This window comes from Camelus bactrianus, chromosome 27 (assembly GCF_048773025.1).
Source record: "Camelus bactrianus isolate YW-2024 breed Bactrian camel chromosome 27, ASM4877302v1, whole genome shotgun sequence".
Lineage (NCBI taxonomy): Eukaryota > Metazoa > Chordata > Mammalia > Artiodactyla > Camelidae > Camelus > Camelus bactrianus.
In genome coordinates, this window is record NC_133565.1 from 19,765,411 (window position 1) to 19,788,318 (window position 22,908).

At 38.6% G+C, this 22,908-nt stretch overlaps 1 long non-coding RNA gene across 2 annotated transcripts in view; it reads left to right on the forward strand.

Moving 5' to 3' along the window:
* Positions 1 to 22,908, forward strand: part of LOC123619077 (uncharacterized) — a 66,482-nt gene that overhangs the window by 38,351 nt on the left and 5,223 nt on the right. For both annotated transcript variants that reach the window (XR_006727612.2, XR_006727611.2), the window contains 2 exons: positions 10,335 to 10,439; positions 11,857 to 11,891. This is a non-coding gene — a long non-coding RNA (uncharacterized LOC123619077). The remainder of the gene's footprint in view (positions 1 to 10,334; positions 10,440 to 11,856; positions 11,892 to 22,908) is intronic.

The following is a 22,908-nucleotide window of genomic DNA, read 5'->3' on the forward strand; positions in this document are numbered from 1 at the left end:
TTTCCCCTTTGTTTACAAAAGCTGGGAGGTGGTGAGAAAAGGTGTTTCTGACATTAGTAATTCTTGAATGCCGTATTATACGCTTCTGCACATTTTTCCATGAATTAAAACAAACAAACAAAACAAAATCCTCCTGGTTCTAAAGGGCAGAAAACAGTAAGAGTTGATGAGAGCCAGGGGTGATGTTACAGGAAAAACAATAGCTGTTTTTGTATAGACATCTTCTCCACAGCCCAGAAATGAACAGTTTGGCAGGGAAGAAAAAAAAAGAGATTAACTTTCTTCTGCAAACACATTCAAATATTTGCCTTCTATCTGCCTGGCATAATGAGGAGATGAAAACTGGCGTGTCTTTCACCGCACATCGCAGCGTTTCCGTGTCAGGAATTTTGGGGTGTCCGTGGGGGTTGTGGGGTGGCGTGGAAGACCTGGCAGGGCGAGCGCCAGCTTGGAGTGAAGAGGCTGCACGCTGGACTCTCCGAGCCTTACCCCCCACACCCCGCTCTGCCTCTGACTTTCACATCACCTCTCTTCCTGGGGTGGCCCCCACCCTCCCCGTGCCCAGCCCGCCACCCCTACCAACCCCCACCCTCCCCCCGCGTCTTACTGTATTTTTTCACAGTTTCTGAAAATGCAATGGAGAATAAAAAAGTGGTGAGACCTGCCGCCAGCATCTATGCCCTCCAGTTCTAAACTGACAAAAATGTCAAGAAACTGACAGTAAAATATGCGAAGAGAAAGCCCTGCAAATAGGAACAAACCCCGGACTGGCGCTTTCAGCACTCTGTGTCACGGTTTTCAAACAGAAGGAGCAATTGCGGGCTTTGTTATCTCTGACGTCGCTTGTTAAACTGCACGCTATGCAAATGATGTATAAAGATCAGCGAAGGCGGAGCTACGGAAGGCGGCCTGAGGCGAGGCCGCAAGCGAACGGACAGACGGACTCCGCGCAGGGCTGATGGGGGCACCTCTGGCCTCACCCGTGGAAGGAGAATGGCTCCACCTCTGCGGGCGGGCGCGTAACAGGGCTGGGAGGGAGAGCCGCTCTGCCCCCGCGAGTCCCGCAAACACCGCTGAGAAGTCGAAATACACATCTATTTCACTCGCCAACCCTTGTCGGATTACCTGGTCAATTTCCCTGAACACGTTCAGGATTTATTCACTATGAGTGTAAATGGTTCCAAGAACATTGCCTTCCTGAAACGAAAAGAGCACCTTTGAGAGGTTGTGAACAACGACTGTCACTGTTTTCTGAGCTCCTGATGCAGGCTCGGTTGTCCGTGGATCACCTAAGGTATTCTGTGCTACTGTCCTACAAGTTAACTTTTTGGCTTTTTTGTTTTTTTTCCTCATATGAGGGAGGAGGAAACTTGACGCTAGGCCAGAAGTACCTTCTCAAAGTCACAAAGTTGTTAGTTGACAAAACTTGGATTTCAGTCTACAATATCTGATCCCAGATGGCCCTCTAGCCTCAATGCTCTGTCCCTGAGAGAAAGCAGTTTACTCAAGTTCATCAACGAATATGCTTATGAGCCCGTTATTTTAAATAGTGCGCACAACTTGAGGCATGCTATAAGCAAGAGCTACAGGTATTCTGTATTTATACATTTAAAACGACATTAACCCTTTCCCTTCTAAAACAAATTGAGAAGATCCTTAAATGTTCTTTATTTCTTTATCTTTGAACAAATTGAGCAACCAAGGCATGTAAGAATGAAATGTCCTGCTTGGTTTACATTAATAACCACAGCATCTTGTAAAAGTAGGAAGAAGCATTCACATAAAATGACTTCATCAAAGCAGACTTGGGTTACTCCCTTAAGACATCAGATATCATGGATATGTTTATAACTAATGGTTTTAAAGTGCAGTTGAGGTGCCCTACTTAGCTTGAGGTATGCACAACTTAATTGCACATAAAATTGTCAACTCATGCCTTTAAAAAAAAAAAAAAAAAGGAGAGAGAGAGAAAAAAAAAAAAAAGAGGAGCAAGTGAAAAAGCACACAGAACTCAATTGCCCTTGAAATTTGCAGGCAACATTTGCCACAGGCAATTAATCTGCACACGGGAAAAAGGGAGCCCTCTGTAATCTTCTGTGACTTATTCAAGGCACCCAGCAGGTGACTGGCAAAGCCAAGAGTAGAACCCAGGGAGTGTGGTTCCATCTCCTCTTCTGACCAACAGGCAACCTTCCCTCTCTGGACAGGCAGTGGGACCATCTGCACACGTTCCACTCCAATCACAGTTGTAAAGAGAGCCATAAAACTGCCACTGGAATCCAAATGTCATATCAGTGGAAATGTCTAAAGCCAATAACGACTCCAGTGATAACCCCTTAATGTTCACAGAGGTCCCAGAGGGAAGCTGAGACACAGCTTCTCCTTCAAGATGGCCACAGTGGGCTTGGGTCAAAGCCAGAACCCGCCCCAGAACCTCTCACGGGGCTCTTCCATAAATTTTATTATTACTTTAAAAGCAGATTGTGGGGAAGAAAGAATAACAGCTTTAATTCAATTTACATATGAATAGAAGAATATGTGCAGGTATTAGAAATGAACTTCTAGATAAACATGAGCTGCGGAACAAAGACGCCCTGATTAGAAGACTTCGTGTCAGGGGTCAACGCTCTCGTTTCCCTTAGCTCTGGTTCAAAGTGTTCTCAAGAGGCTGTGATCACCTCCCTGAAAACTTCTTTAAAACATTATTTTCTGCAGTTCTACTTTTTTCCTCACTGAAATGATTCCATTTGCATTTTACACAGGTAGAAGATATGAATTTATTTTAAGTGAGACATACAAATGTAAATAGCTTTTATTTTGGAGTTAAGCCTCTTCCATCTTCGTGTGGGCCATCGGTGGTGAACAAAACCAGGATTTTTAACCAAATATAATGAATATAACTGTATGTATTCTTTATATTGGTCACATCTCATCTCACTGATTGGTGTCTTTTGAAAACAAAAAATAAAAGCAAAAAAAAAAAAAAAAAACCAAAAAAAAAAAAACACCCAAAAAACCACAGGAACGTCTTTCTATGTATCTTACCTTGGAGGAAAGGAAATTAATACATTTGTATTTCTGCCTACCCAGAAATCTAAATCCCTGGGTTTTTTTGTTTTTTGTGTTTTGTTTTTTTTTTTTTTTTGCTAGAAATAGAAAAATTAATTTATAGTGAGAAACATTTTGAATTCTCACTTTCTGTCTGTACCAGAAACTATAAATACTGGAAAGTTGATTTACAATGAATACATTGAGGAAGTCTCATTGTGGAGCAGAAAGACCCACATTGTTTACCAATCTCAGCATTCTTTTGGCCAAAATCTTGTGCATCTCATTTTGAGTGTTAGTCTGTTCGCAGGTTTACCGGTTAGTTTCTTTCTTTAACTACTTTTCTTTCCAAAATTCACAGTTGTTAACGGAATCTCTGTTTCCCACATCAAGTGCTAGTTATTGAAGTTGGTAACTTTCTGGAAATGAGGATGCCATTCTGAAACTGTGTTTGCAATTTTCATAAAGCAAGAGAAGCATTCTGTTCTTTCAACACATATCCAGTATGTTACAGGGTCTTAGCTGAGTTTCACTAATCCTTTGAAAATCTTTTTTCTTATAGTCAATTCCTTATTTTCCTTGGTAGTATGTGCATGGTATGATTTAAGTGGAAATTGAAAACCATATGTATTAGATTTTTATTTATAGGCCTATATTTACTCAGGCCAGATAGGAGAACCAGGAGACCCTAGGGAAAAGTGAGAGAAAAATAAATAAAAATAAAAATCTAATTCCCCTTCTGGCTGTGTTTCCTTAAATGGTATTAACTAATCAGAGATCCCATTATTTTAAGTTGACCTGATAAACTTTTTAGAAGTTAACAGCACAGCTTTGACCTGATACAGACGGAGTTTCGGGGGGGGGGGGGGCACATGCTTTTGTGGAAGGTCAAACTCTCCAACCTGTAGCTTCCTCTGTTTTAGAGGTAGATTTGCATAGTACTAATTTCTAGGTTTGTATGACCACATACAACGTATAACACCGTTGAGTAGAATCTCCTTACATGTCGTATACAATATGGTTATTATTAGCAGTAGTACTGGTGGTAGTCATAGAGATACTCAGCCTTACACGCACACACACTCAGAAACGCTGAAAATCAATGGCCAAAAATCTAGCCCAGGACGGTCTGTCCTGGAAGTCCAGTCTATCGCCCAGATTCGTGAGTAGGCGCCCTGTGTTTTCCTCTCTTGCACAGTTCCCACGTCTTCCCTAACTTGACCTGTTTAACACACTTGCATGAATTTCTTTTCCTCTTACTTGAATCATGATCAGTTTCTGCTATTTGCATCCCAAGAGGCCCGACTGCTGCAGATGAGAAAACCTAGATATTTTATTTCTCTCCCTGAAATCACCATATTCTTCATATGAAGTTGATTCGGGATATATGGTCACTTCAGGGGCAGAATACGACTCTGAAATAGTTAACACAGCTTGCATTCGCTAGAGAAATATAACTCACTGCGTTTGTGTGGTAGAGCCTTCTGGTCAGTTCAGTCCGATGACCAGTCAAGTTGGTGGAACAAAATCAGCTAAATTGGTCGTTCGACTGCCTTGATCATTCATGTCAGTCTTAGAAGTATGATCCCTTGAAACTCTTCGGTCACATCTGTGTAGAGCCATGTCCCAGCACTGACTGCATGGATTATGTAAGAAATGATAGAGCTAGTATTAAAAAGTGATTTTCTTTTTTTGGTATTTTTATCTTTAATCTAATAATCTAGAGTTTAAAAATAACAGAAGACTAAAGTATTTAGACTTGATGTTATTACTATGTAAGCTTAAAATTGTTTAAGGAATATGCCTTAATGAGGAGAATAAAGCATTGAATATCTATGTGAAAATCTGGATTGAAACTGCCTATTCTGTCACACGGGAACAAAACCACTTCCACTGAAGTAGGTGACATCCTCTGAAGCAGTTTTTTCATCTGTAGACAGTAGGACTTGGCTTAGGTACCCCATAGGCTATAATAAGCATCAAATGAACACAGATCTTAATTAGTGTTTACTGAATAAATGGATAAACCTTGGACATGAATATAGTATTTTGTAAATCGGAAAGCACTTCACAAACTGTGATCAAGCTATGTGCCCATCAATTCTTTTACCCTTTTCTAGTGGGTCTGTTTTCCCATTAGCAAGATTAATGTTCCCTCTTCTTCCTACAGTCTCCTTTTCCCTCTTGTACCCCTGTTGTCTCCCATTTTCAAAAATCTAAAGTTTCTGCCTCACGCTACATTGAGAAAGTAAAAGCCAACATGCAGTTCCACATGTTGAAAATCTTACTTTCATCTGTACTCACCTATACCTTTTCATTTCCTATTAGAAATGAGGAAATCTTTCATATCTGAAAGGCTAAATCCTTAGCTTGTGCTGCAGACCCCATCTCCTCTCGCTTTCAGATGGTAATTTATCCTTGGACTGCTCCTTAACCCTGATGCTGACACTCTGGTTCCTAACCCTACATCTGTGCTTTCTCTGTTTTCTTTGCAGGCTTATTTCCTCTATAGCTAAAAGTTTGGCATTTCTTAGGCTCAGATCTAGCTGATCTGAGATCACATCCTTTTCTTCTCTCCCTAAATGATCTCTGCTATTCTTACAGTTTCAAAGATCATCTGTGTCTTTCAGGGTGATCATCTTATCTGAATCTCAGATCTGTTGACTTAAATTCCTTCGGGACATCCAAAATGTACCCCTCTCCCCAACAAATGCAGAAATCTGTTTCTCTCATTTTCTGAACTTCTGTAAAATCACCTTCATTCGCCATTTCTGAAAACTCTCTCACCCCATATATCATCAATTCCTGTTCTTTCTTCCTCAAAAACAGGTCACAAGACTGTTCATTTGTCTCCATCTCCATTCTTCCTCTGAATCCAAGTCACCAGTGTCTCAATTCTTTAGATTATCACAAAAGTAATAAACCTGCCTCTCCTTGTTACAAATACTGGCTGCTTCCAATCTATTCTTCACAAGTCAACACAAGTGATATTTTAACAGCCTCTTCCTGTACTTAGAATAAAATCAGAACTACGTATCAACCATGGTCAACAAAGCTTTATTCATCTGGCAGAATCTTGGTCTCTCACCCATCTTTGGCCACTTTTTCTGTTGCTTGTCACATTCCATCAGTGACTTTTCAAACTCTTGAGGGCACCAAGGACATTCTTGCTTCAGGACCTCTGAGCTATTCCCTATGTCTGGAGGACACTCCTTTAATTTTTGCCTGGCTCAATCCTTATTTCCATTGTATCTCAGCTTAAATATCTTCACCTCTTCACCTAAGACTATACTTTCATCCTTCCTTTAAAGAGAACTGTACCCTTGCTTTCTTCATAGCACTTATAAAACTCATAATTCTATTTTTACTTGTGTATTTATTGTCCATCGTTTCAACTAGACTGTAAACAGAAAGTTATGTTTCATACCCATTTTATTCTCCAGTGTATATTTGTGGCACAACTCTGTCTCTAGCACATTTTCATTCATTCATTCACTTGACAAATAATAGCCAGCTCCTATATAATGGTCAATTGCTAATGCTAACTTTTTCTTTTTTTTTTGTTTTTGCCAGAAATGCTGGAATTTATTTATGATTCCATGTTTCAACCATTTTAAGTACATGTGCTAAAGATTTCTTTTGAAGATAAGATTTAGCAACTATATTAAAGGTATTTTTGTATGGACCTCATTACAGGGTATTTAAATAGTCCCATAGCCTCTTTTTTGTTGCCTTAGGATGTACAGAAAGTGTAAGTGGATGGACTCTTTGAAGAAAATGAATCTTCCAAGCTTATCAGATTCTTTATTTCATCAATGAATAGGATTGTCCATGCCAGAAATTTGAAGTGTGAACAATTTTCAGATGTTCTTTTATCTTTTTAACCTGCTTCCTAATTTGTCATTTCAAGAATGGATGTCCTAACTCTACTGATGAAAGAGAACTTGCATAGCCCCATAAACTCAATGAGCCATTAAATAGGTGACAATAATCTTGATAGAAGTTTGGAATATTTAATTAGTGCAAAAAATACTCTTAGCCAGCATGCTCAATTACTTCCATGGATACTCCCCAAAATATCAACCAACTATTTTGCATGTCCCTGAAATGCTTTGGAAGACATTTAAGACTCAAAAAGGAGGTAATAATTCATCTATTAATTGAGGCTTTGACATGCTTATGCATGTCCAGTAATAAAGTTTCAAAGTGAATTCAGTTTAGATCCTTGAGATATTTTTAAAGGTGACATTTTTATCCTTAAGGTTACATGACAGTAACTGAGAGACTATGAAAACCACTAGGCGAGGGAAAGGAACTACATTGTCTGATGTGCCCAATCCTGTCCTAATTTTTTTTTTTTTTTGCACATTACATGCATTGGCCAACACCAGTAAAACAAAAACAAGAAATTCATAATCTTGTAAGTCATAATCATGATGGAAAAAACAACTCTTCAGAGTTGGTCTTTTAGCACACGAACAAATGCTTAGAAGAGATTATACAATGGAGAACAGGTAATAGAAAGGAAAAAGTGGGGGAGGAAGGAGTGGATGCTTTAAGAAAGGGAACACATGAGCATTTGACTTATTTTTAAAAGACGTGACTTGGTAGTTTGTATCTGCTAATCCCAAACTCCACAACAAGGACCTACAATGTAGCACAGGGAACTATATTCAATATCTGTTAATAACCTATAGTGAAAAAGAATATGAAATGAATATTGCTTCTACTTTTTCCTCTCATACATAGGAAATTTGTTTTTTTTAATTTTTTATTGATTTATAATCATTTTACAATGTTGTGTCAAATTCCCGTGTAGAGCACAATTTTTCAGTTATAAATGAACATATATATATTCATTGTCACATTTTTTTCTCTGTGAGCTACCATAAGATCTTGTGTATATTTCCCTGGGCTATACAGTATAATCTTGTGTATCTATTCTACAATTTTGAAATCCCGTCTATCCCTTCCCACCCTCTGCCCCCTTGGCAACCACAAGTTTGTATTCTATGTCTATGAGTCTATTTCTGTTTTGTATTTATGCTTTGTTTTTGTTGTTTTTGTTTTTTGTTTCTTTTTTTAGATTCCACATATGAGCAATCTCATATGGTATTTTTCTTTCTCTTTCTGGCTTACTTCACTTAGAATGACATTCTCCAGGTGCTTCCATGTTGCTGCAAATGGCGTTACGTTGTTGGTTTTTATGGCTGAGTAGTATTCCATTGTATAAATATATCACATCTTCTTTATCCAGTCATCTGTTGATGGACATTTAGGCTGTTTCCATGTCTTGGCTGTTGTAAATAGTGCTGCTATGAATATTGGGGTGCAGATGTCATCCTGAAGTAGGGTTCCTTCTTGATATACACCCAGGAGTGGGATTCCTGGGTCATATGGTAAGTCTATTCCTAGTCTTTTGAGGAATCCCCATACTGTTGAAAATAGGTTTTTTTACGTGGGTTTTTTATTACTACTGTAAAGAAAGTTTTAGAAGTATAAATACTAGGTTAATGAATATGAAAATATATTTTTAAAAGAAACAATGCATGTTGCTGGATTACATAGCAATCAGTAAAGAACATATGCATTTATTTTTAAATACTGTAACTTTACAAATGTCAATGGAATATAACTTAATGTCAAAAACTGTATTAAGACTGAGTTTAAAAATGTGTTAACAGTTTCAACTAATCATATTTTTGTGGTTATGCTGGTATTGCTATTATGAGACAGGTTTGGGAGTAATGTGGGATAAAGAAGTTAAGTAATGATACTCTATTCCAAAAATGCTATAGTTCTGAATTTGAGAAGGAAGTATTAGTGTAAACTCATAATACATTTTGAATTGTAAAAATAAAACATACTCTTAGTTGTGTCCACTAAAAAGATCTAGAAACAATAATCAACCCAGTAACAATGAGCACTTCGAGCTCTCAGATTGTGGTGTCAAGTAGAATTACTCACCCAAAGGAACCAATCTCCTTAAAGAAATGGCTGACTTTATGACTAGGTCAAGGACTAGATAAGATTATCCTAGAACATCCTGTCATACCAGATAACAAGGAAACTACCAAAGACTACCAGGCTTGTGTCCAAAGGACTCAGGAACCAATGTGAAAATATTCCTTTTGCAAAAGATTGATAAATATGAGTATTACTAAGAATAACTACACTAAATATAAGTACATAAAATATGTTTCAATTTTTGAGTTCATAATGATGCTACATGAAGTCATCATTGCAACATGTGAGAGAACCATCTCATTATTTGAAAACTGGTTAGTAAAGGGAATGAATCACTTATATTGCCTTTCCAATAAGAACTCTCCCACCAAGATTCTCCAATATTAGATTATGGGAAATGATTACTTATGGAGGTACTCCAGCTAATAAGTGAAGAAAGAAATGACAGAATATTTCCAAATCACAACTCATAATGAATTTATCATTCTAGATATTAAGAATTTGGGGCTGATAACATTAAAAAAGAATAGAGTATTACACAGTATGTAGCTTCTGATGGCAGAATAAAAAATCTAATATGAAATAGAGAAGATAGAAAGGAGGGAAGAAATAAAGAAAGAAAGAGAGGAAAGAAGGAAGGGAGGGAGGAAAGAAGGGTAGGGTAGGGAAGGGAAGAAAAGAAAAAAAGAAAAGAATGAAATAGGAAGGAAGGAACAAACCTGAATTTGGTCAAGACCCCAGTTCCAGCCTCCAACCTCCAATTTACAGGGAATACAGAGAACAGAGAAAAGTGCTGAACTCTACAACAAGTATGCAATTAGAAACATTCACATTTCTGGAAAATGTAATAGTGATTTCTTCCTGAAATTTCAAGGGGAAAAGGAGGCAGGAAGAGAGATATGAGCAGTGAACATCAACCATTCTCTATGTGTTGACTTTATTTGAATCTTTATTTAAAACATTAAAGTCCAAATGGTTAAAAATGTTGTTATTATGATATTTATGAAATAATGTAACATTTTAACACTATCTGAATATTTGATAATGTTAAGATATTATTTTAAAACCATTTTAGGATATGATAAGTGTAATGCTTATGTCAAATATCATCCTTGTCTACTAAAGATACATACTGAAATGTTTATGGTTGAAAAAATACAATGTCTAGGATTGGCTTAAAAGTTAAATGGGAGGTGTGAATCGGGTGGGAGTGAGGCTGTATCGGAGAAGGTAATTGGTAGATGATTTGTAAAGCTGAGTGATGAGAACCCAGCAGTTTATTATTACTATATTGTCTACTTTTTGTGTTTGAAAAATAGGAGTTTAAACATATGACTTAGTAATGTGGAGGTAAATCAAGAAGAAAAAGGTGCAAAACGTTGAGTGGATGCTTCCGGAAAAAGAAATGAGGGTAATGAGAAACGGTAAGTTAGGAAGCTACTATTTTTTATTACTATAATATAGTATGACATAATAATATACTACTATTTTATCAGTGATTTTTGATTTATAAAAAATATGTGCATACATTTGCCAAAAGTGGAAATAAATATGATAAAAATTAAAACATGTTTTTTGACTTACCAATACTAATTCTAACAATTTATCTGGCAGAAAACTTTATATAAGGAATATAATTTAACAAAGTGTCCAGAGTATATAAATATGTTCTTTAAGGCATGGTTGTAAGAATAAGTAATTGGAAACAAAGAATGGCCATGATTAGGAGATTTGTCTAATGTTATCCTAGATTGTGGAATCCCAGAATACACTGTTAAATGAAAAAAATAAAATAAAATAAAGTCCTTACAGAAAATAAGATAATATATTGTATATAACAATACATAATCATCCACTTTCGTTTTTTATAGTGGTAATACTCTGCAACAAATCTATTTACTTTTAAAGAACTGCAAATTTTATCTGATAGATATATACACTCTATTTTGAGGTATTGTTGTAGTAACTATTCTTATCAGTGGTTTTAAGGACTAGATTTTGAGCTCTCAGCGGGCAAGGCTTGTGAACACTTGGTGTCTCATTTGGCTCTCTTTAGAATATTGATGCAAATAAATATATAAACGATTTTGGTAAATGTGTTGAAAAAATAGGTGTTTGTTAACAATTGCTATTTATTGACAGAGTATTAAAAACTTCTGATTTTATGTACTTCTTTTCTCCCTTTTTACATAAGAATCATTTATGTTTTTAATAATCAGAGAGAGCAAGGTAAAGAAAAAATCGAAATGGCAAAATACAAGACAAATCTTAAATATGTGGTAGCTTTCAGCACCATCTAGAACCAAAATACTTCCACCATGACAATATTCATTAAACCACTAGTTTTTTCTTGACCAAAATGTGAGTAAAATGTATAACTTCCTATGAAGTTACTTCCGGTTCAATGTCAAATAGCAACTGATCGCACAATGGAGTGTTTACTTATTTCCTTCCCATGTTATTATTTACAGAACCAGCACAAAGTAGTTTGTTGCTGACTAGAAAGGAAATTCCATCCAGTGGTTTCTCAGAATGACTTTTATTTTGATGGATATTTTTTAATGAACCTAATTTATGTGAAGGTTGTTCTGTTCAAAGAAAAGTTCACAAAAATATCACGCATGATTGATCTCAAGACTGCGCCTCGATCCAAAGACAACATACAACAGCAGTCAAATATACATTTTATGGGCTTTTGTCTGTTTTGCAATAACACCGGAAAACATTCTTTAATTAAAATTTAAAACCGTAACTGATTAATTTTCTGCGTAAACAATCCGTGTAAACATGAAATGTCAGCATTTTAAGGCTGTGTGAGTATAAATTTTACTTTCCCCACAGAGGCATTCCGGAAAGGACTCTGGCACAAGCAGAAGGTGAGAATGTGACCTGGGGGAGAAGGGTTTTGAGCCCTAACACATTGTGTAGCCCCACTCCTGTCCGCTTCCCAGTCAGGGACCTGGGAAAATGTACTAAGCTGTGTGATCCTGTTGGCAAAGGCCTGGTCATCGCTCACTCCATAGCTCTTTAGTTACTAGCTGTAAATTGCCAAAGGGTTCCAGAAGCCCCTTTCAGTAACTGGACCTGCTGCTGCCTCATTGGTGCAAAAGAGGACACAGTCCCTGGAATTTGGCCATTGACACAACTGTGCAGATTTTAGACAGAGCGCTCCCATTTGGTCTCTGTTGTTAAACATGATCCCCGATTTTTCCAGGAGTCAGAAAGCAACCTCACTTCCCCTTGGCAACTTTATGAGTTTTTTTCTTTCTTAAAAATATAGAGGCAAAGTATAAAAATGTTACTTAAACTAGTCTTGAATGACTTTTCAAGGAAATGTGGAAATACATTTCCAGGAAAAATGGGGGCATATGTTCAAAGTGAAATGTGTAGATGCATATAAAACTTTAAGTAAAATGCTCGTAATCAAGTTATTTTTATTAGACATTTATAGACTTGCCAATAATCAATTTACAGTGACCTGAGTTCTTCCAGAGACTAGAAAAAGAATCAGAATTAAAGTCCTCTGAGGTGACAAGCTTGGGTCTGCATTTCCAATACAGCTCATCTCTTTTGTATAAATTTTACACCCTTTGCTTACTTATCTAGACTCTTCCTTCAAGACAAATATCCACTTGGGGGGAGAGTAAAGGATGAACCACTCAAAGTAAATACTGGCACACTCTTGAACCCTATGAACTTAGTTCATTTGTAATTATGTATCAACACTTTCTAAGTTTCCATACAAATTGATCATATTTTTGGTACTATAGAAAGAAGAAAAAATATGAAATTTTCCCCAAGGGAAAGAAACTTTACTCTTTTGCCATGTCTCCCAAACAGTACATATCACTTAAAACTGTGCATGTGTTCGTGAAGAGATTTATTAGTCAATTCCTCCATCATGTTCATGGGCAAAGTGTTTTATTCAATGCCTGATTAAGGTACCAAATGGTATAGAAGATAAAGATTTTGCATCTCCTTCATGAAGGATACAGAAAACAAAAAATTGCACACCTGTAAGTTCTGCATATAAATAGCAGATAAAACACATTTAAAGAGTACCTAGTAAAGCAGATCTATGAATTGTACCTCATGTAAGTTCAATTTCCCCGTGCCATTGAGAGATGGCGGAACTGACATTTCAGGAGTTCAGAGAACTTGGCATAGGAAACAGACACGAAATGCTCAGGGTTGGGATTTAGAATGTGAACTGAAGTGTGAACTTTAAGCCCAAGTACTTCCTACCATAGCATGTTGCCAATGGTAGTTGGAATCAGTCAGGCAAAGGAATGGCGTGTGTTTTAATCCAAAGCTAGCGGAAAATCAGACGTGGACCTTCAAGGGAAAGAAAATGCAGCAACCTAGGAAGTTAGGACAGGGGGCACGGTTAGAGGTCATTTTGTTGGGTTTGAAGGAATGGAGGTGAAAAGGGGGTGGGGCCCATTGGGGTTTGACCTTCTACTGGGCAGTGAAATAGTTGGGTATGTGGCAATTTCTAATCTATTTGTGTTCCTTTTCAAAGATCCCTAAGACTGGGTTTTTAGCCTAGAGGTCATTTTTTTTTTTTTTTGGAACTCCTGTAAGATACTTAGGAAGCCATGCCTTATTGCTTTAATTCATATGCCTGTAAGTCTGTCTTGTGGGGGAAAGTGGGCTTTTAGGAGAGTAACCAGGAACATGAGATGAAATCCTCTGATGTCTAAATTTCCAAGTCTTTCCTTGACATAAAGCGAATATCCCAATGCCTAAAATGCTTACTTACTCTTTACTGTGAAACCAGAAATATATCTGTGCATCCTGTAATTCTTTGACCAATAGGTACACCGCTCCACACCAATGTGGTTTCTTGGTGATCCAACGAAAATACCACTGGAAAACTACATTACAGGTCACCCTTTGCCTTGTTCCTATTTAGAACAGTAAGGGGTTCCTAATTAAATCGAACTTCCCCATCACTCAGGACGTTACCAAAAAATTGAAAGCCTTATGCTGACAATGAGCTCGGGGATCTTCCCAGAGACCATGGTGAATGGCTGCTTTAACAGCGCCTAAACCTTGTTTCGTGATAGTCATTCATTAAACAAATGATTTTGAGAATCATCTCTCCCACAAGACAAAGAGATCGTTGTTGTCACGTGCATTTTTCTGATGAGGAGATGAACTACGTAGAAATAATATAATCCTAATCTCAGCCAGTCAGATGGGTCGTTTTCATGGATGTATTTGAAATTGCTGGAATACACACGTGGGATTTGGGCTGGAAATGTGGCCATCCTCTGTCTGACCAGCAACCCGTACGTGTTCAGTTCTTTTTCAAGGAGGTGATACAATACGGAGCTAGAGCTGGATTTTTACACTGGCTTCCACCATTTTCTAAGCACGTGATCTTGGATAAATCATGTAACCTCTCTAAATTGCAGGTTCCTTGTCTGTAAAATTAGAAAACATAATAGAACCTCCTTCAGAGGGCTGTTGCGAGGATTAAATGAAATAACACATATAAAGTGTTTTAACACAGCAACTGGCATATTTATGACTCAATAAATGTTAGTCCTTGCTAGTTGTCGGCGTTGGGATTACTCCTTTCCAAGTTCCCGAAACACTGTGTCTTTTTACACTCGTGTGTGCAGCAGTGTGCTTTGTGCCTTGTGCCTTGTCCACAACTGACACCCCAGGACCTCCCACCCCAATAAATGCTAGTGGAATTATTTAATATGTCCTCTATTAAACTCTGGGACCATGGGACAGGCATCAAGATATAAGAGCTGGGATTTTGTTCCAGTCTCACTTTGTTCCTACAAATATCCCCCAACCCTCCCCCCGTCGCCCCCGAGCCACGGGCACACACACAGCATCATATTTCTTTCTGTTGAGCTGGAAGGGGTGTTCATGTCGATAAGAAACCTTCCTCCCACCCCACTTCGTCTGCCCTGCACTTAGGAACCAAGGTTGAGTTCAAACAAGGGTCAGGGAGATAAAAGCTTAAGTCTTAACCACCAATTCACTAGTCTGGTGCCTAAAACTTCCGTCATTTATTTATGGCCATCGGAAAGGCTCGGCCGGGTCCTGTGTCATGCAGGCTGTAGGCAGAAGGCCCTGCCGTTTATTATCTCCCCTTCGGTTGGGAAACAGAGCAGGCGGATGCCATTTCCCCAGGACGGGCTGCCCTGCTCGTGGGCTGAAGTCTGAAAGGAAAGAGAGAGAAGTTCCTTTGCTCTTTATGGGCTCTTTTGTTTTTCATCAAGAGGCCAAGTACAGACATTTTGAAGTAATTGTCAAAGTCAGAGCACATGCAGGCAGATGGGGGAGAAGCCAGCTAGCCGCGGAGAACGAGGACAAACACCCAGGGTTGAGGCTTCCAGACTGAGAGAGATTTACTGCAGCCGCTGCAGAAACTATTTGTTAGGGAGGAGAAGATAAACAGGAGGTGCCGTTAGAGCCAGTGGTCATGTGGAAGGTGCTAGAAACATTCCAGGGCAAGAGCCAGGGCCCAGACACAGCGCCGGCTGGTTGCCGTCGACTTAGGTCCTCTGGGCTCCAAACTTTCATCCGCAGTGCAGTTCTGTGCATGGACTTTATTAAATGTTAGTGCAAGGGACTGCCAGCCAGGAACCCAAAAAGAACAATTGCACAACAGATTTGAACTAAGACGCCTGTCCTGAGGCAGCCAAAGCAAACCCGGGATGGCACCAGCCAGGCAAGCCGGGGCAAGAAATGGCACCTTTGGGGTCCCTGAATTGGCTGTGAAGCTCGCAGGGGTCTGAGCAGTGCTGTATCCCTCCTGTTACAGATCCCCCAAGCTGTCTCTACCCCCCCATCCTCCACTTTGGCAAAGCAAGCACCATCAGAAACGTCAGATGAGGGCTTGTCGCCGTAATGATCCCACGGTGATGAATAAAAATGGCCCTGCAGCAGATTTGTGAATCGAATTGCCTTTCTGGATGGCGGGCTGCCGGGGCCAGGGTTGCCACTCCCGTAACCCGGACGAGTGTGTCTGTGCGTGTGCGTGTGCGTGTGCATGTGTGTGTGTGTGTGTGAGCTGCTCACGTTCAAACTTCTAGCAATCATGAGCCCACAGGGTTAAGCCTAGAAGGCTAACATGATATTTTCCCTGCCTTTGATGACACACGAAAATAAAGCACGTCTCATTTTGTAGCAGAACATTGCGTCTGTGAAGCCAACGTACATGTGGTTACTATTTGCAGAATTTGGCATTTTCTATGAATAGTATAAAACAGGCATTGGATGGGCTGTCATGTTTTGACAGGGTTGTCCTTTTTTTCCAGAATGCCACTTTCCCCACCCCCTACCCCCTCATATTTGAGCAGCAACCCTCCTGCATTTTTTTTTCCAGTGGACTAAGAACACTGATGAATAATGAATTAAAAGCTGGACAGGGTCAGGGGTTTAAGGCGCAAGGAAGCAATCACCCTGAAGAGAGTGACCCCCCTAAGGGGAGGCAAGTCCCTGTTATGACTGTTGGTCGGACTGTCTCCAGACGGGGCCTCACCCGGCCCCAGAAATGGGAGCGAGGTCAGGGACCAGATTAGTTAACACTGTGAAGTGGGAGTTTAAAGCTGTTTTGTTTATAACAAGCTAATCAGCCTGACAGCGAAGGACCCCAGCTCTTCTCCCTGCTCCATAGAGTTGATGCCTTCCAAGCTGTCTGGGCCTCTGTTTTCAGATCCGCTCAATTCGGCCCCTTTCTTCTGTCCACAAACTTGACAGAAATGAAGGCGACAATGAGAAATAATTTTACCTCTTCACCGTGACACACATCCATCAGCTTCAGCCCCAGGGGGTAAGCCTGGGTGTGAGGTTTCCACGTCTCAGGGAGAGATGGAGTTTGCTGTGTTTAACCTGTAAACCGTGATTAAACCCGCATCACACAGACACACAGACACGCAGACACGCAGATGGAGGAAGCCCTCTTTTCACCTCCCAAGACTTCGATCTTCGGGTTTCATCCCCAGTCTGGTGCGTGTTAAATTTTTCTTTCAAAAGAGGATTTGACTCTCTCCCTTTCTTGTCTCTCTTTTTCTTTTGTTCAACATGTGCCACTGTGTCCTTTGTTTTTGGGGGGACCAAAAGCCAGAGTGAGCACCTGTTGAAACAGCTTTTCTGACCAGTCCTTCAGTTTTCCATCAGAAACATCTCCCCGAGGACACTGTCTTCTGTGTGAGCAGAAACAATTGATCTGGCATTGGGGAAAAAAATAGCTCCTACATGGATTTTGAACAAGCCACAGTTTCCTGATTGAACAATTTTATCTTGCATATTTAAAAGAACAATGTAATTATCCTCAAAACTGAAAACGATTGTCAAGATGTCTGTGTTTGGCTTGGAATCACGACAGTGTCAATCCAGTCATAGAATTTCTCAGCGCAGTAATAAGAATATCAAACAGGCCATGCACTGTATTATCATTTCATTGTTATTTACATTTGCCTGGACTCAATTCAGAGTCTCGGGGACCTCTCATTCTCAGGGCATTTTTACCTATTACATCAGCTCATTCTACCAGGAATCTGGAGATGAGCCTTTTCCTAAAACAAAATGAGGTTCTAAGGGGAGGGTGTAGCTCAGTGGTAGAGCACGTGCTTAGCATGCACCAGGTCCTGGGTTCAATCCCCTGTACCTCCATTTAAAAATAAATAAATAAACAAATTTAATCCCCCCCTGAAAAGAAATATTTTAAAAAAATGTTTTAAAAGAATATGAAAATGAATATATGTATGTTCATGTATGACTGAAGCATTGTGTTGTACACCAGAAATTGACACAACACTGTAAACTGACTATATTTGAACAAATATATACATATTAAAAAAAGAAAAAAGTCTAAATTTTAAAAAATGGGGTTCTAGAATTAAATTCTTTGATGTCATTGTTTATCTTTGGTTTGTATGGAGGTCATCACTAATTATTATAATTATTATTAATCAAAGTTAATATTTAGTCATTTATTTTTCATGAGACATATTGAGCAACTAATACATGATAAACATTACCCTGCAAGTCCCAGGTATAAGAAGAAAATTTTTAAAAAATGTCTGTCATCAAATTCCTCACGATATGAGTGATAAAATAATAGTCACATAATCTACTATGAAATATATTTTTATCTATGCAATATTCTTATACTTTATAATTATGCATTGTGTAAATATAAATTTGGTTTTCTATTTTCAGGGAAAACTGAATAGCATGAAGAATTATCATCATACATTTATCTATTGGTGGAATATTGCCAGACATTCCTCAGGATTGTGCAGTTTAGTCATTATAATAACTAGGAAAGATCATTTGAATATGGGAAGGAGAGTGTTGAGAGACTTTGACATACAACTGTCTTATTCAAATTGTCAATTATGTAGCACTCAACCTCACATTTGACAAAAGAAAGCATAACAGAAGTTCTTCACCTAGGAGCTTAAATGCTAGGGTTCAAAATGAGCAGGTCATTCATTCAACCACAAATAAATGTTAATAGATAAATATCTTGTATTGGGGAAATAGAACTGAAGAAAACTGTTCCTTTCCTTGTACGTACAGAGACTATAGACTAGTGAAGAAAGACATTGTACAAAAAAAACACATAATTAAATATTGAACAAAATGCTATTAAGGGAAAAAAATAGGATTCTATGAAAGAGTAAACCAATAAAATCATGTGGTTTGAGGTGAAGAACAAGGGACAGCCTCCCTAAGGAATTGGTGTAAGGTCTGAGAGTTGACGATGAAGTCAGGCAAAGAATACCAGGAAGAGTATGCTTGACGGAGGAACAACATGTACAAAAGCCCCGAGAAGAAAAAGAGCAGCTGTATTTCAGAAACTGAACCATGCAATGTGCTGGGAATGCAGTAAACAAGGGGAGAATGGTACAAAATGAGCTTAAAGAGGTACATGTTGAAGGACCCTGTGAGTCAAGCATATTAGTCAGGGTTGGCTAAGCTCTGCTGCAATAACACATAAATCCGAAATCTCAATGGCACAGCAAGATAAAAGTTTATGCTAGCTTACACACCTCCCCATCTGATGTGGTGGTGGTGGTGATGATGGATGGAGAACTGACTTCTGCTCTGCATGGTTGGGGGGGGGCTGGAGTGAAGGGAGGTGCACAGAGAAGGTGCACATGCTTTTAATTGCCTTGACCTACAAGAGGCACTTCTCACTTGAACATAATTCCATTGATGAGAACCGTTCACATTGTCCCACCAGAATGCAAATGGGTTTGGAATTGCCTTTCAGTTGTATTCCCGGTACAAATAAATTATTTGGCAAAGCTCTGTCCCATCTCTATTCAGAATAACATGTAAAGGAAGGGACTTTGCACTTTATCCCAAAAGCTATTAAACAGGATTGTAACATAGTCCAACTTCAATTTTTATGTGATTCTTCTAATATCAGGGTGAATAATAGAATAGAGGGGGTTCCATCTAGCCTCTGAGTAAACTTGGGAACTAGACATTTTTTTCTTTTAGAAACAACTTATTCTTCTGTCTCATCCTCTTTTTGTGTAAAACTAAAACTTTTAGCTTACTTTGCTTGGGAATCCCACAGAGGAAAAAGTAATCTTTATTGAAATTGAGTCCACACTTTAAAAAGATAACAAATGAGAAGAAAAAAGAGAACTTTACCGAGATTGAGTCAGGAAACACAATAAACTAATTTTAGAGCTCCATGAAAGATAAAGGTTTAAAATATATGAGCAAAGAATAAAACATCACAGTGAAAAGCAATGCTAGCAGACAAAATGTGACACACAAAACAAGAACAAAATAGAATTACAATTGTAAAATAGTCTTTAGAATAAAACTTTTAAGAGCAGTCAATAGAGTTAAATAGCAAGTTAGACATATGTAAAAAAATGCATTAGTGACTTTATTGGAAGATACTTACCAAAATCCAACATACAAATGAAGAGATGGCAAATGGGAAGATGAGATCACATTATATGGAGGAGAGAATGCGAGAGCCAAACAGGAGAATGGAGGAAAGGGTATTCTGAACAGCTAAGGCTTTGCCATTATACAAAGGACTTGTTCCTCACACTTAAGAAGCATGAGACTGAAACATAAGAAATTTAAAAAGAGTATCATGGCGAACATGTAGTCAAACTTTAAGCCACTAGTGAAACAAAATCTTGAAGCAACCATTGAGAATAAGCAAATTAGCTACAAATGCATACCTAACCACTAAATTTACCCTAAACTTTTCACAAGAGTAAGAGAGGACATAAGACATTGAAATAATAATTTCATAATATGAGGGAAAATAACCATAGACCTCAAATTTTATTTTCAGTTAAAGAAATCCTTCTAGGGTGAGGACACAATGAAATCATCTTGTTGAAAGTCTTAAAGAGTTTTCCACTTATAAAAGCTTACTGAAAGAAGAAAATTAACCAAAAAATACAGAAATGATTATGAATAATTTGGGGAGGGTATGAACATATTCTGGAGCTACACACTGATGATGATGTATTAAACATTTTAATAATCCTCCACAAATCTCATTATTTCTCATTTTAATGTGTCATATTGAAACACAGCTATATATTCTTATTTCTCTTTTTATTTCCTTACTTCAGAATAGCTGTTGAACTTCTATCTGTCAAGGTATGTGTAGCTAGAAAATGAAAAAGAATAAAAATGTACAAAAGACATGTTCTTGAACTATGTGGGAAAGGAAAGATAAACGTTTTAAGGAACCCTAAAACCCATTCTTTTTATTACATTTATTATAACTGAATAACCCTTCTAAATTCCTCATGTTACCTTTGCTGTTTTTATACACTGAGATTTGTAATGCTGCACACACCTATGGTTTATGGAAAGGTGTATATGTGTGCACTTGTGTGTGTTTTACTCATATTTGGGAGTGAGTGCTTTGGGTTTAATAGGGCTATTATAGAAAACATTGTGATGTTAATTAAATATTAATTCAATACGATATAGCATTCTTCCCATCTCTTCCATCCCTTGGCAACCTCTTTTCCATTCTTCCTTCTTACTAACTACTTTCCACAGGCTAAAACTTTGCCCAAGATTTTACCATATTAATAACCAACCCCACCAACTTGCGTACCTTCCTGGTTCCCACCATCTCTTTCTCCTTCCCTTCACCAAGAAGCCTTTCAAAAACTGACCAGTTAGCCGTTAATATCTCTATTTCAAATTTTCTTTTTCTCTAAATGGCTACTGTCACAGGTTTTTTTTTTTTTCATTTATGTAATTTATTTTCCCATCACCATCCCTTTAAAACTGCCTTAGCCAGCTCATCAATTACATCCTAATTTCCAAACACAGTGGTTTCATCTTACCACCATCTTGCTCAGATGTTAGAGTACTTAGCATTATTGAACCCTCTATTCCTCTTGGAGTTCCTAGCCTGAGCTTAGAGCCATTATACTGTCTAACTCTCCTTTAATCCCATTGGCCATTTCTTCCTAGTCATTACTCCTGACTCTCCTCTTCCTCAGATCCTCCTCCTCCCCAGCCCCACCTCACCTCTCTGTTAATTGATGGACTCATCTTCTGAGTCTGGTGTACATTCAGCACAGCCTGGAATTACTTAGCCAATTTGACGGCTGGGAAGCTTACAGTCCGATCCCTTGTAAACATCTTCACTGGCTTGGCAAGACCCGAGGACATCAATTCCCCTGTAAAACCCCATAGTCCAGAAGGCATTTTGGTGGGGAGGAAAAGGAGGCCAAGGAGAACAGAGACACAGTTCAAACCTCCTTCATTACAAGTCTCTCCTCCAAGGGCTGAGACTGTGAATCACCAGCCATTTAATTCCCACTGCCACGTGGGAGGGTGAGCAGGGTGAATCAGCCATTAAGATGAGTAACTCTCAAGGGAAACAAGTATCTACCATGAGAGAGTCAGCCTTCAACTTAAAGACATTTTTTTGATTGGTTAAAGCATTGGATGCCCTGAAATGCTATCTTTTTCTGTTGTCTTTCTCTATTACCTAAAAAAAAAAAAGAGTTTGATTTTATATTTGAAACTCATTCCCTCTTATTTCTCAGGAAAACAGTTTTGTAACTTTACTCAGTAAGATTCTGTGTAAACTAGAGGAATATCAATACCTTCAGAAGAGCTAAATCTTTAGGTTTAAGCCTCTCTCTGGTGTGGTCTTCATACGAAGAGTCTTTACATAGTTAGCAGAGGGTCAGCCAAAGTGACTGTCGGTCAACATGTATACATGCTCTCAATTGGTTAAACATAAAGGAAGGTGTAGGAGTATGCCATGGGGACAAAAGTGCCCCAGAGGAAACATCTGATTACTTCTGAAGTGGAAACATTAAGTGTCCTGGGGAACAGATACTTCTGGATGCTCATGCAAAATCCACTCCCATTTTCCTTCTTAATGACAGAATCTCTATTTTGTTGGGGGGTCAGGGTGGGTGGGCATCAATGTGATCGGATCAAAATCACATTTCTAGAGATGCTAGATCCCTAATGGTGACCACAGGAAGGGCACTTCTGCGTATTTCTGGAAAAGTTTTGCTTCCCTATTATTATAAGTGCCACTCACCCTCTTGTTTCTAACTCCTTTCTACCGTCTGAATTACAGTCAAGATGGCTGCAGTTGTAGCTGCCTTCACATGCCTGGTCATGGTGGGAAACCGGAAAAGCATGTCCCTCAACTAGCTCTGGACAGTTTACCTCCGAATAAACCTCTATCTTGTCTAACCTCTGGTTATCTGGCTAATCTGTTGTACGCAGCTGAACCCAAATCCTAAGTGACGTAGTTTTCAATGAGATGAGTCAAAGTGGAAAAACCAAGACTTGAGGTATTCAGGCTCCTGGTTCATCTTGCAAGTTTGCCATTTACTAGCTTGAGACCTAGGGCAAGACATTGAAGCTTCGGAACCTCAGTTT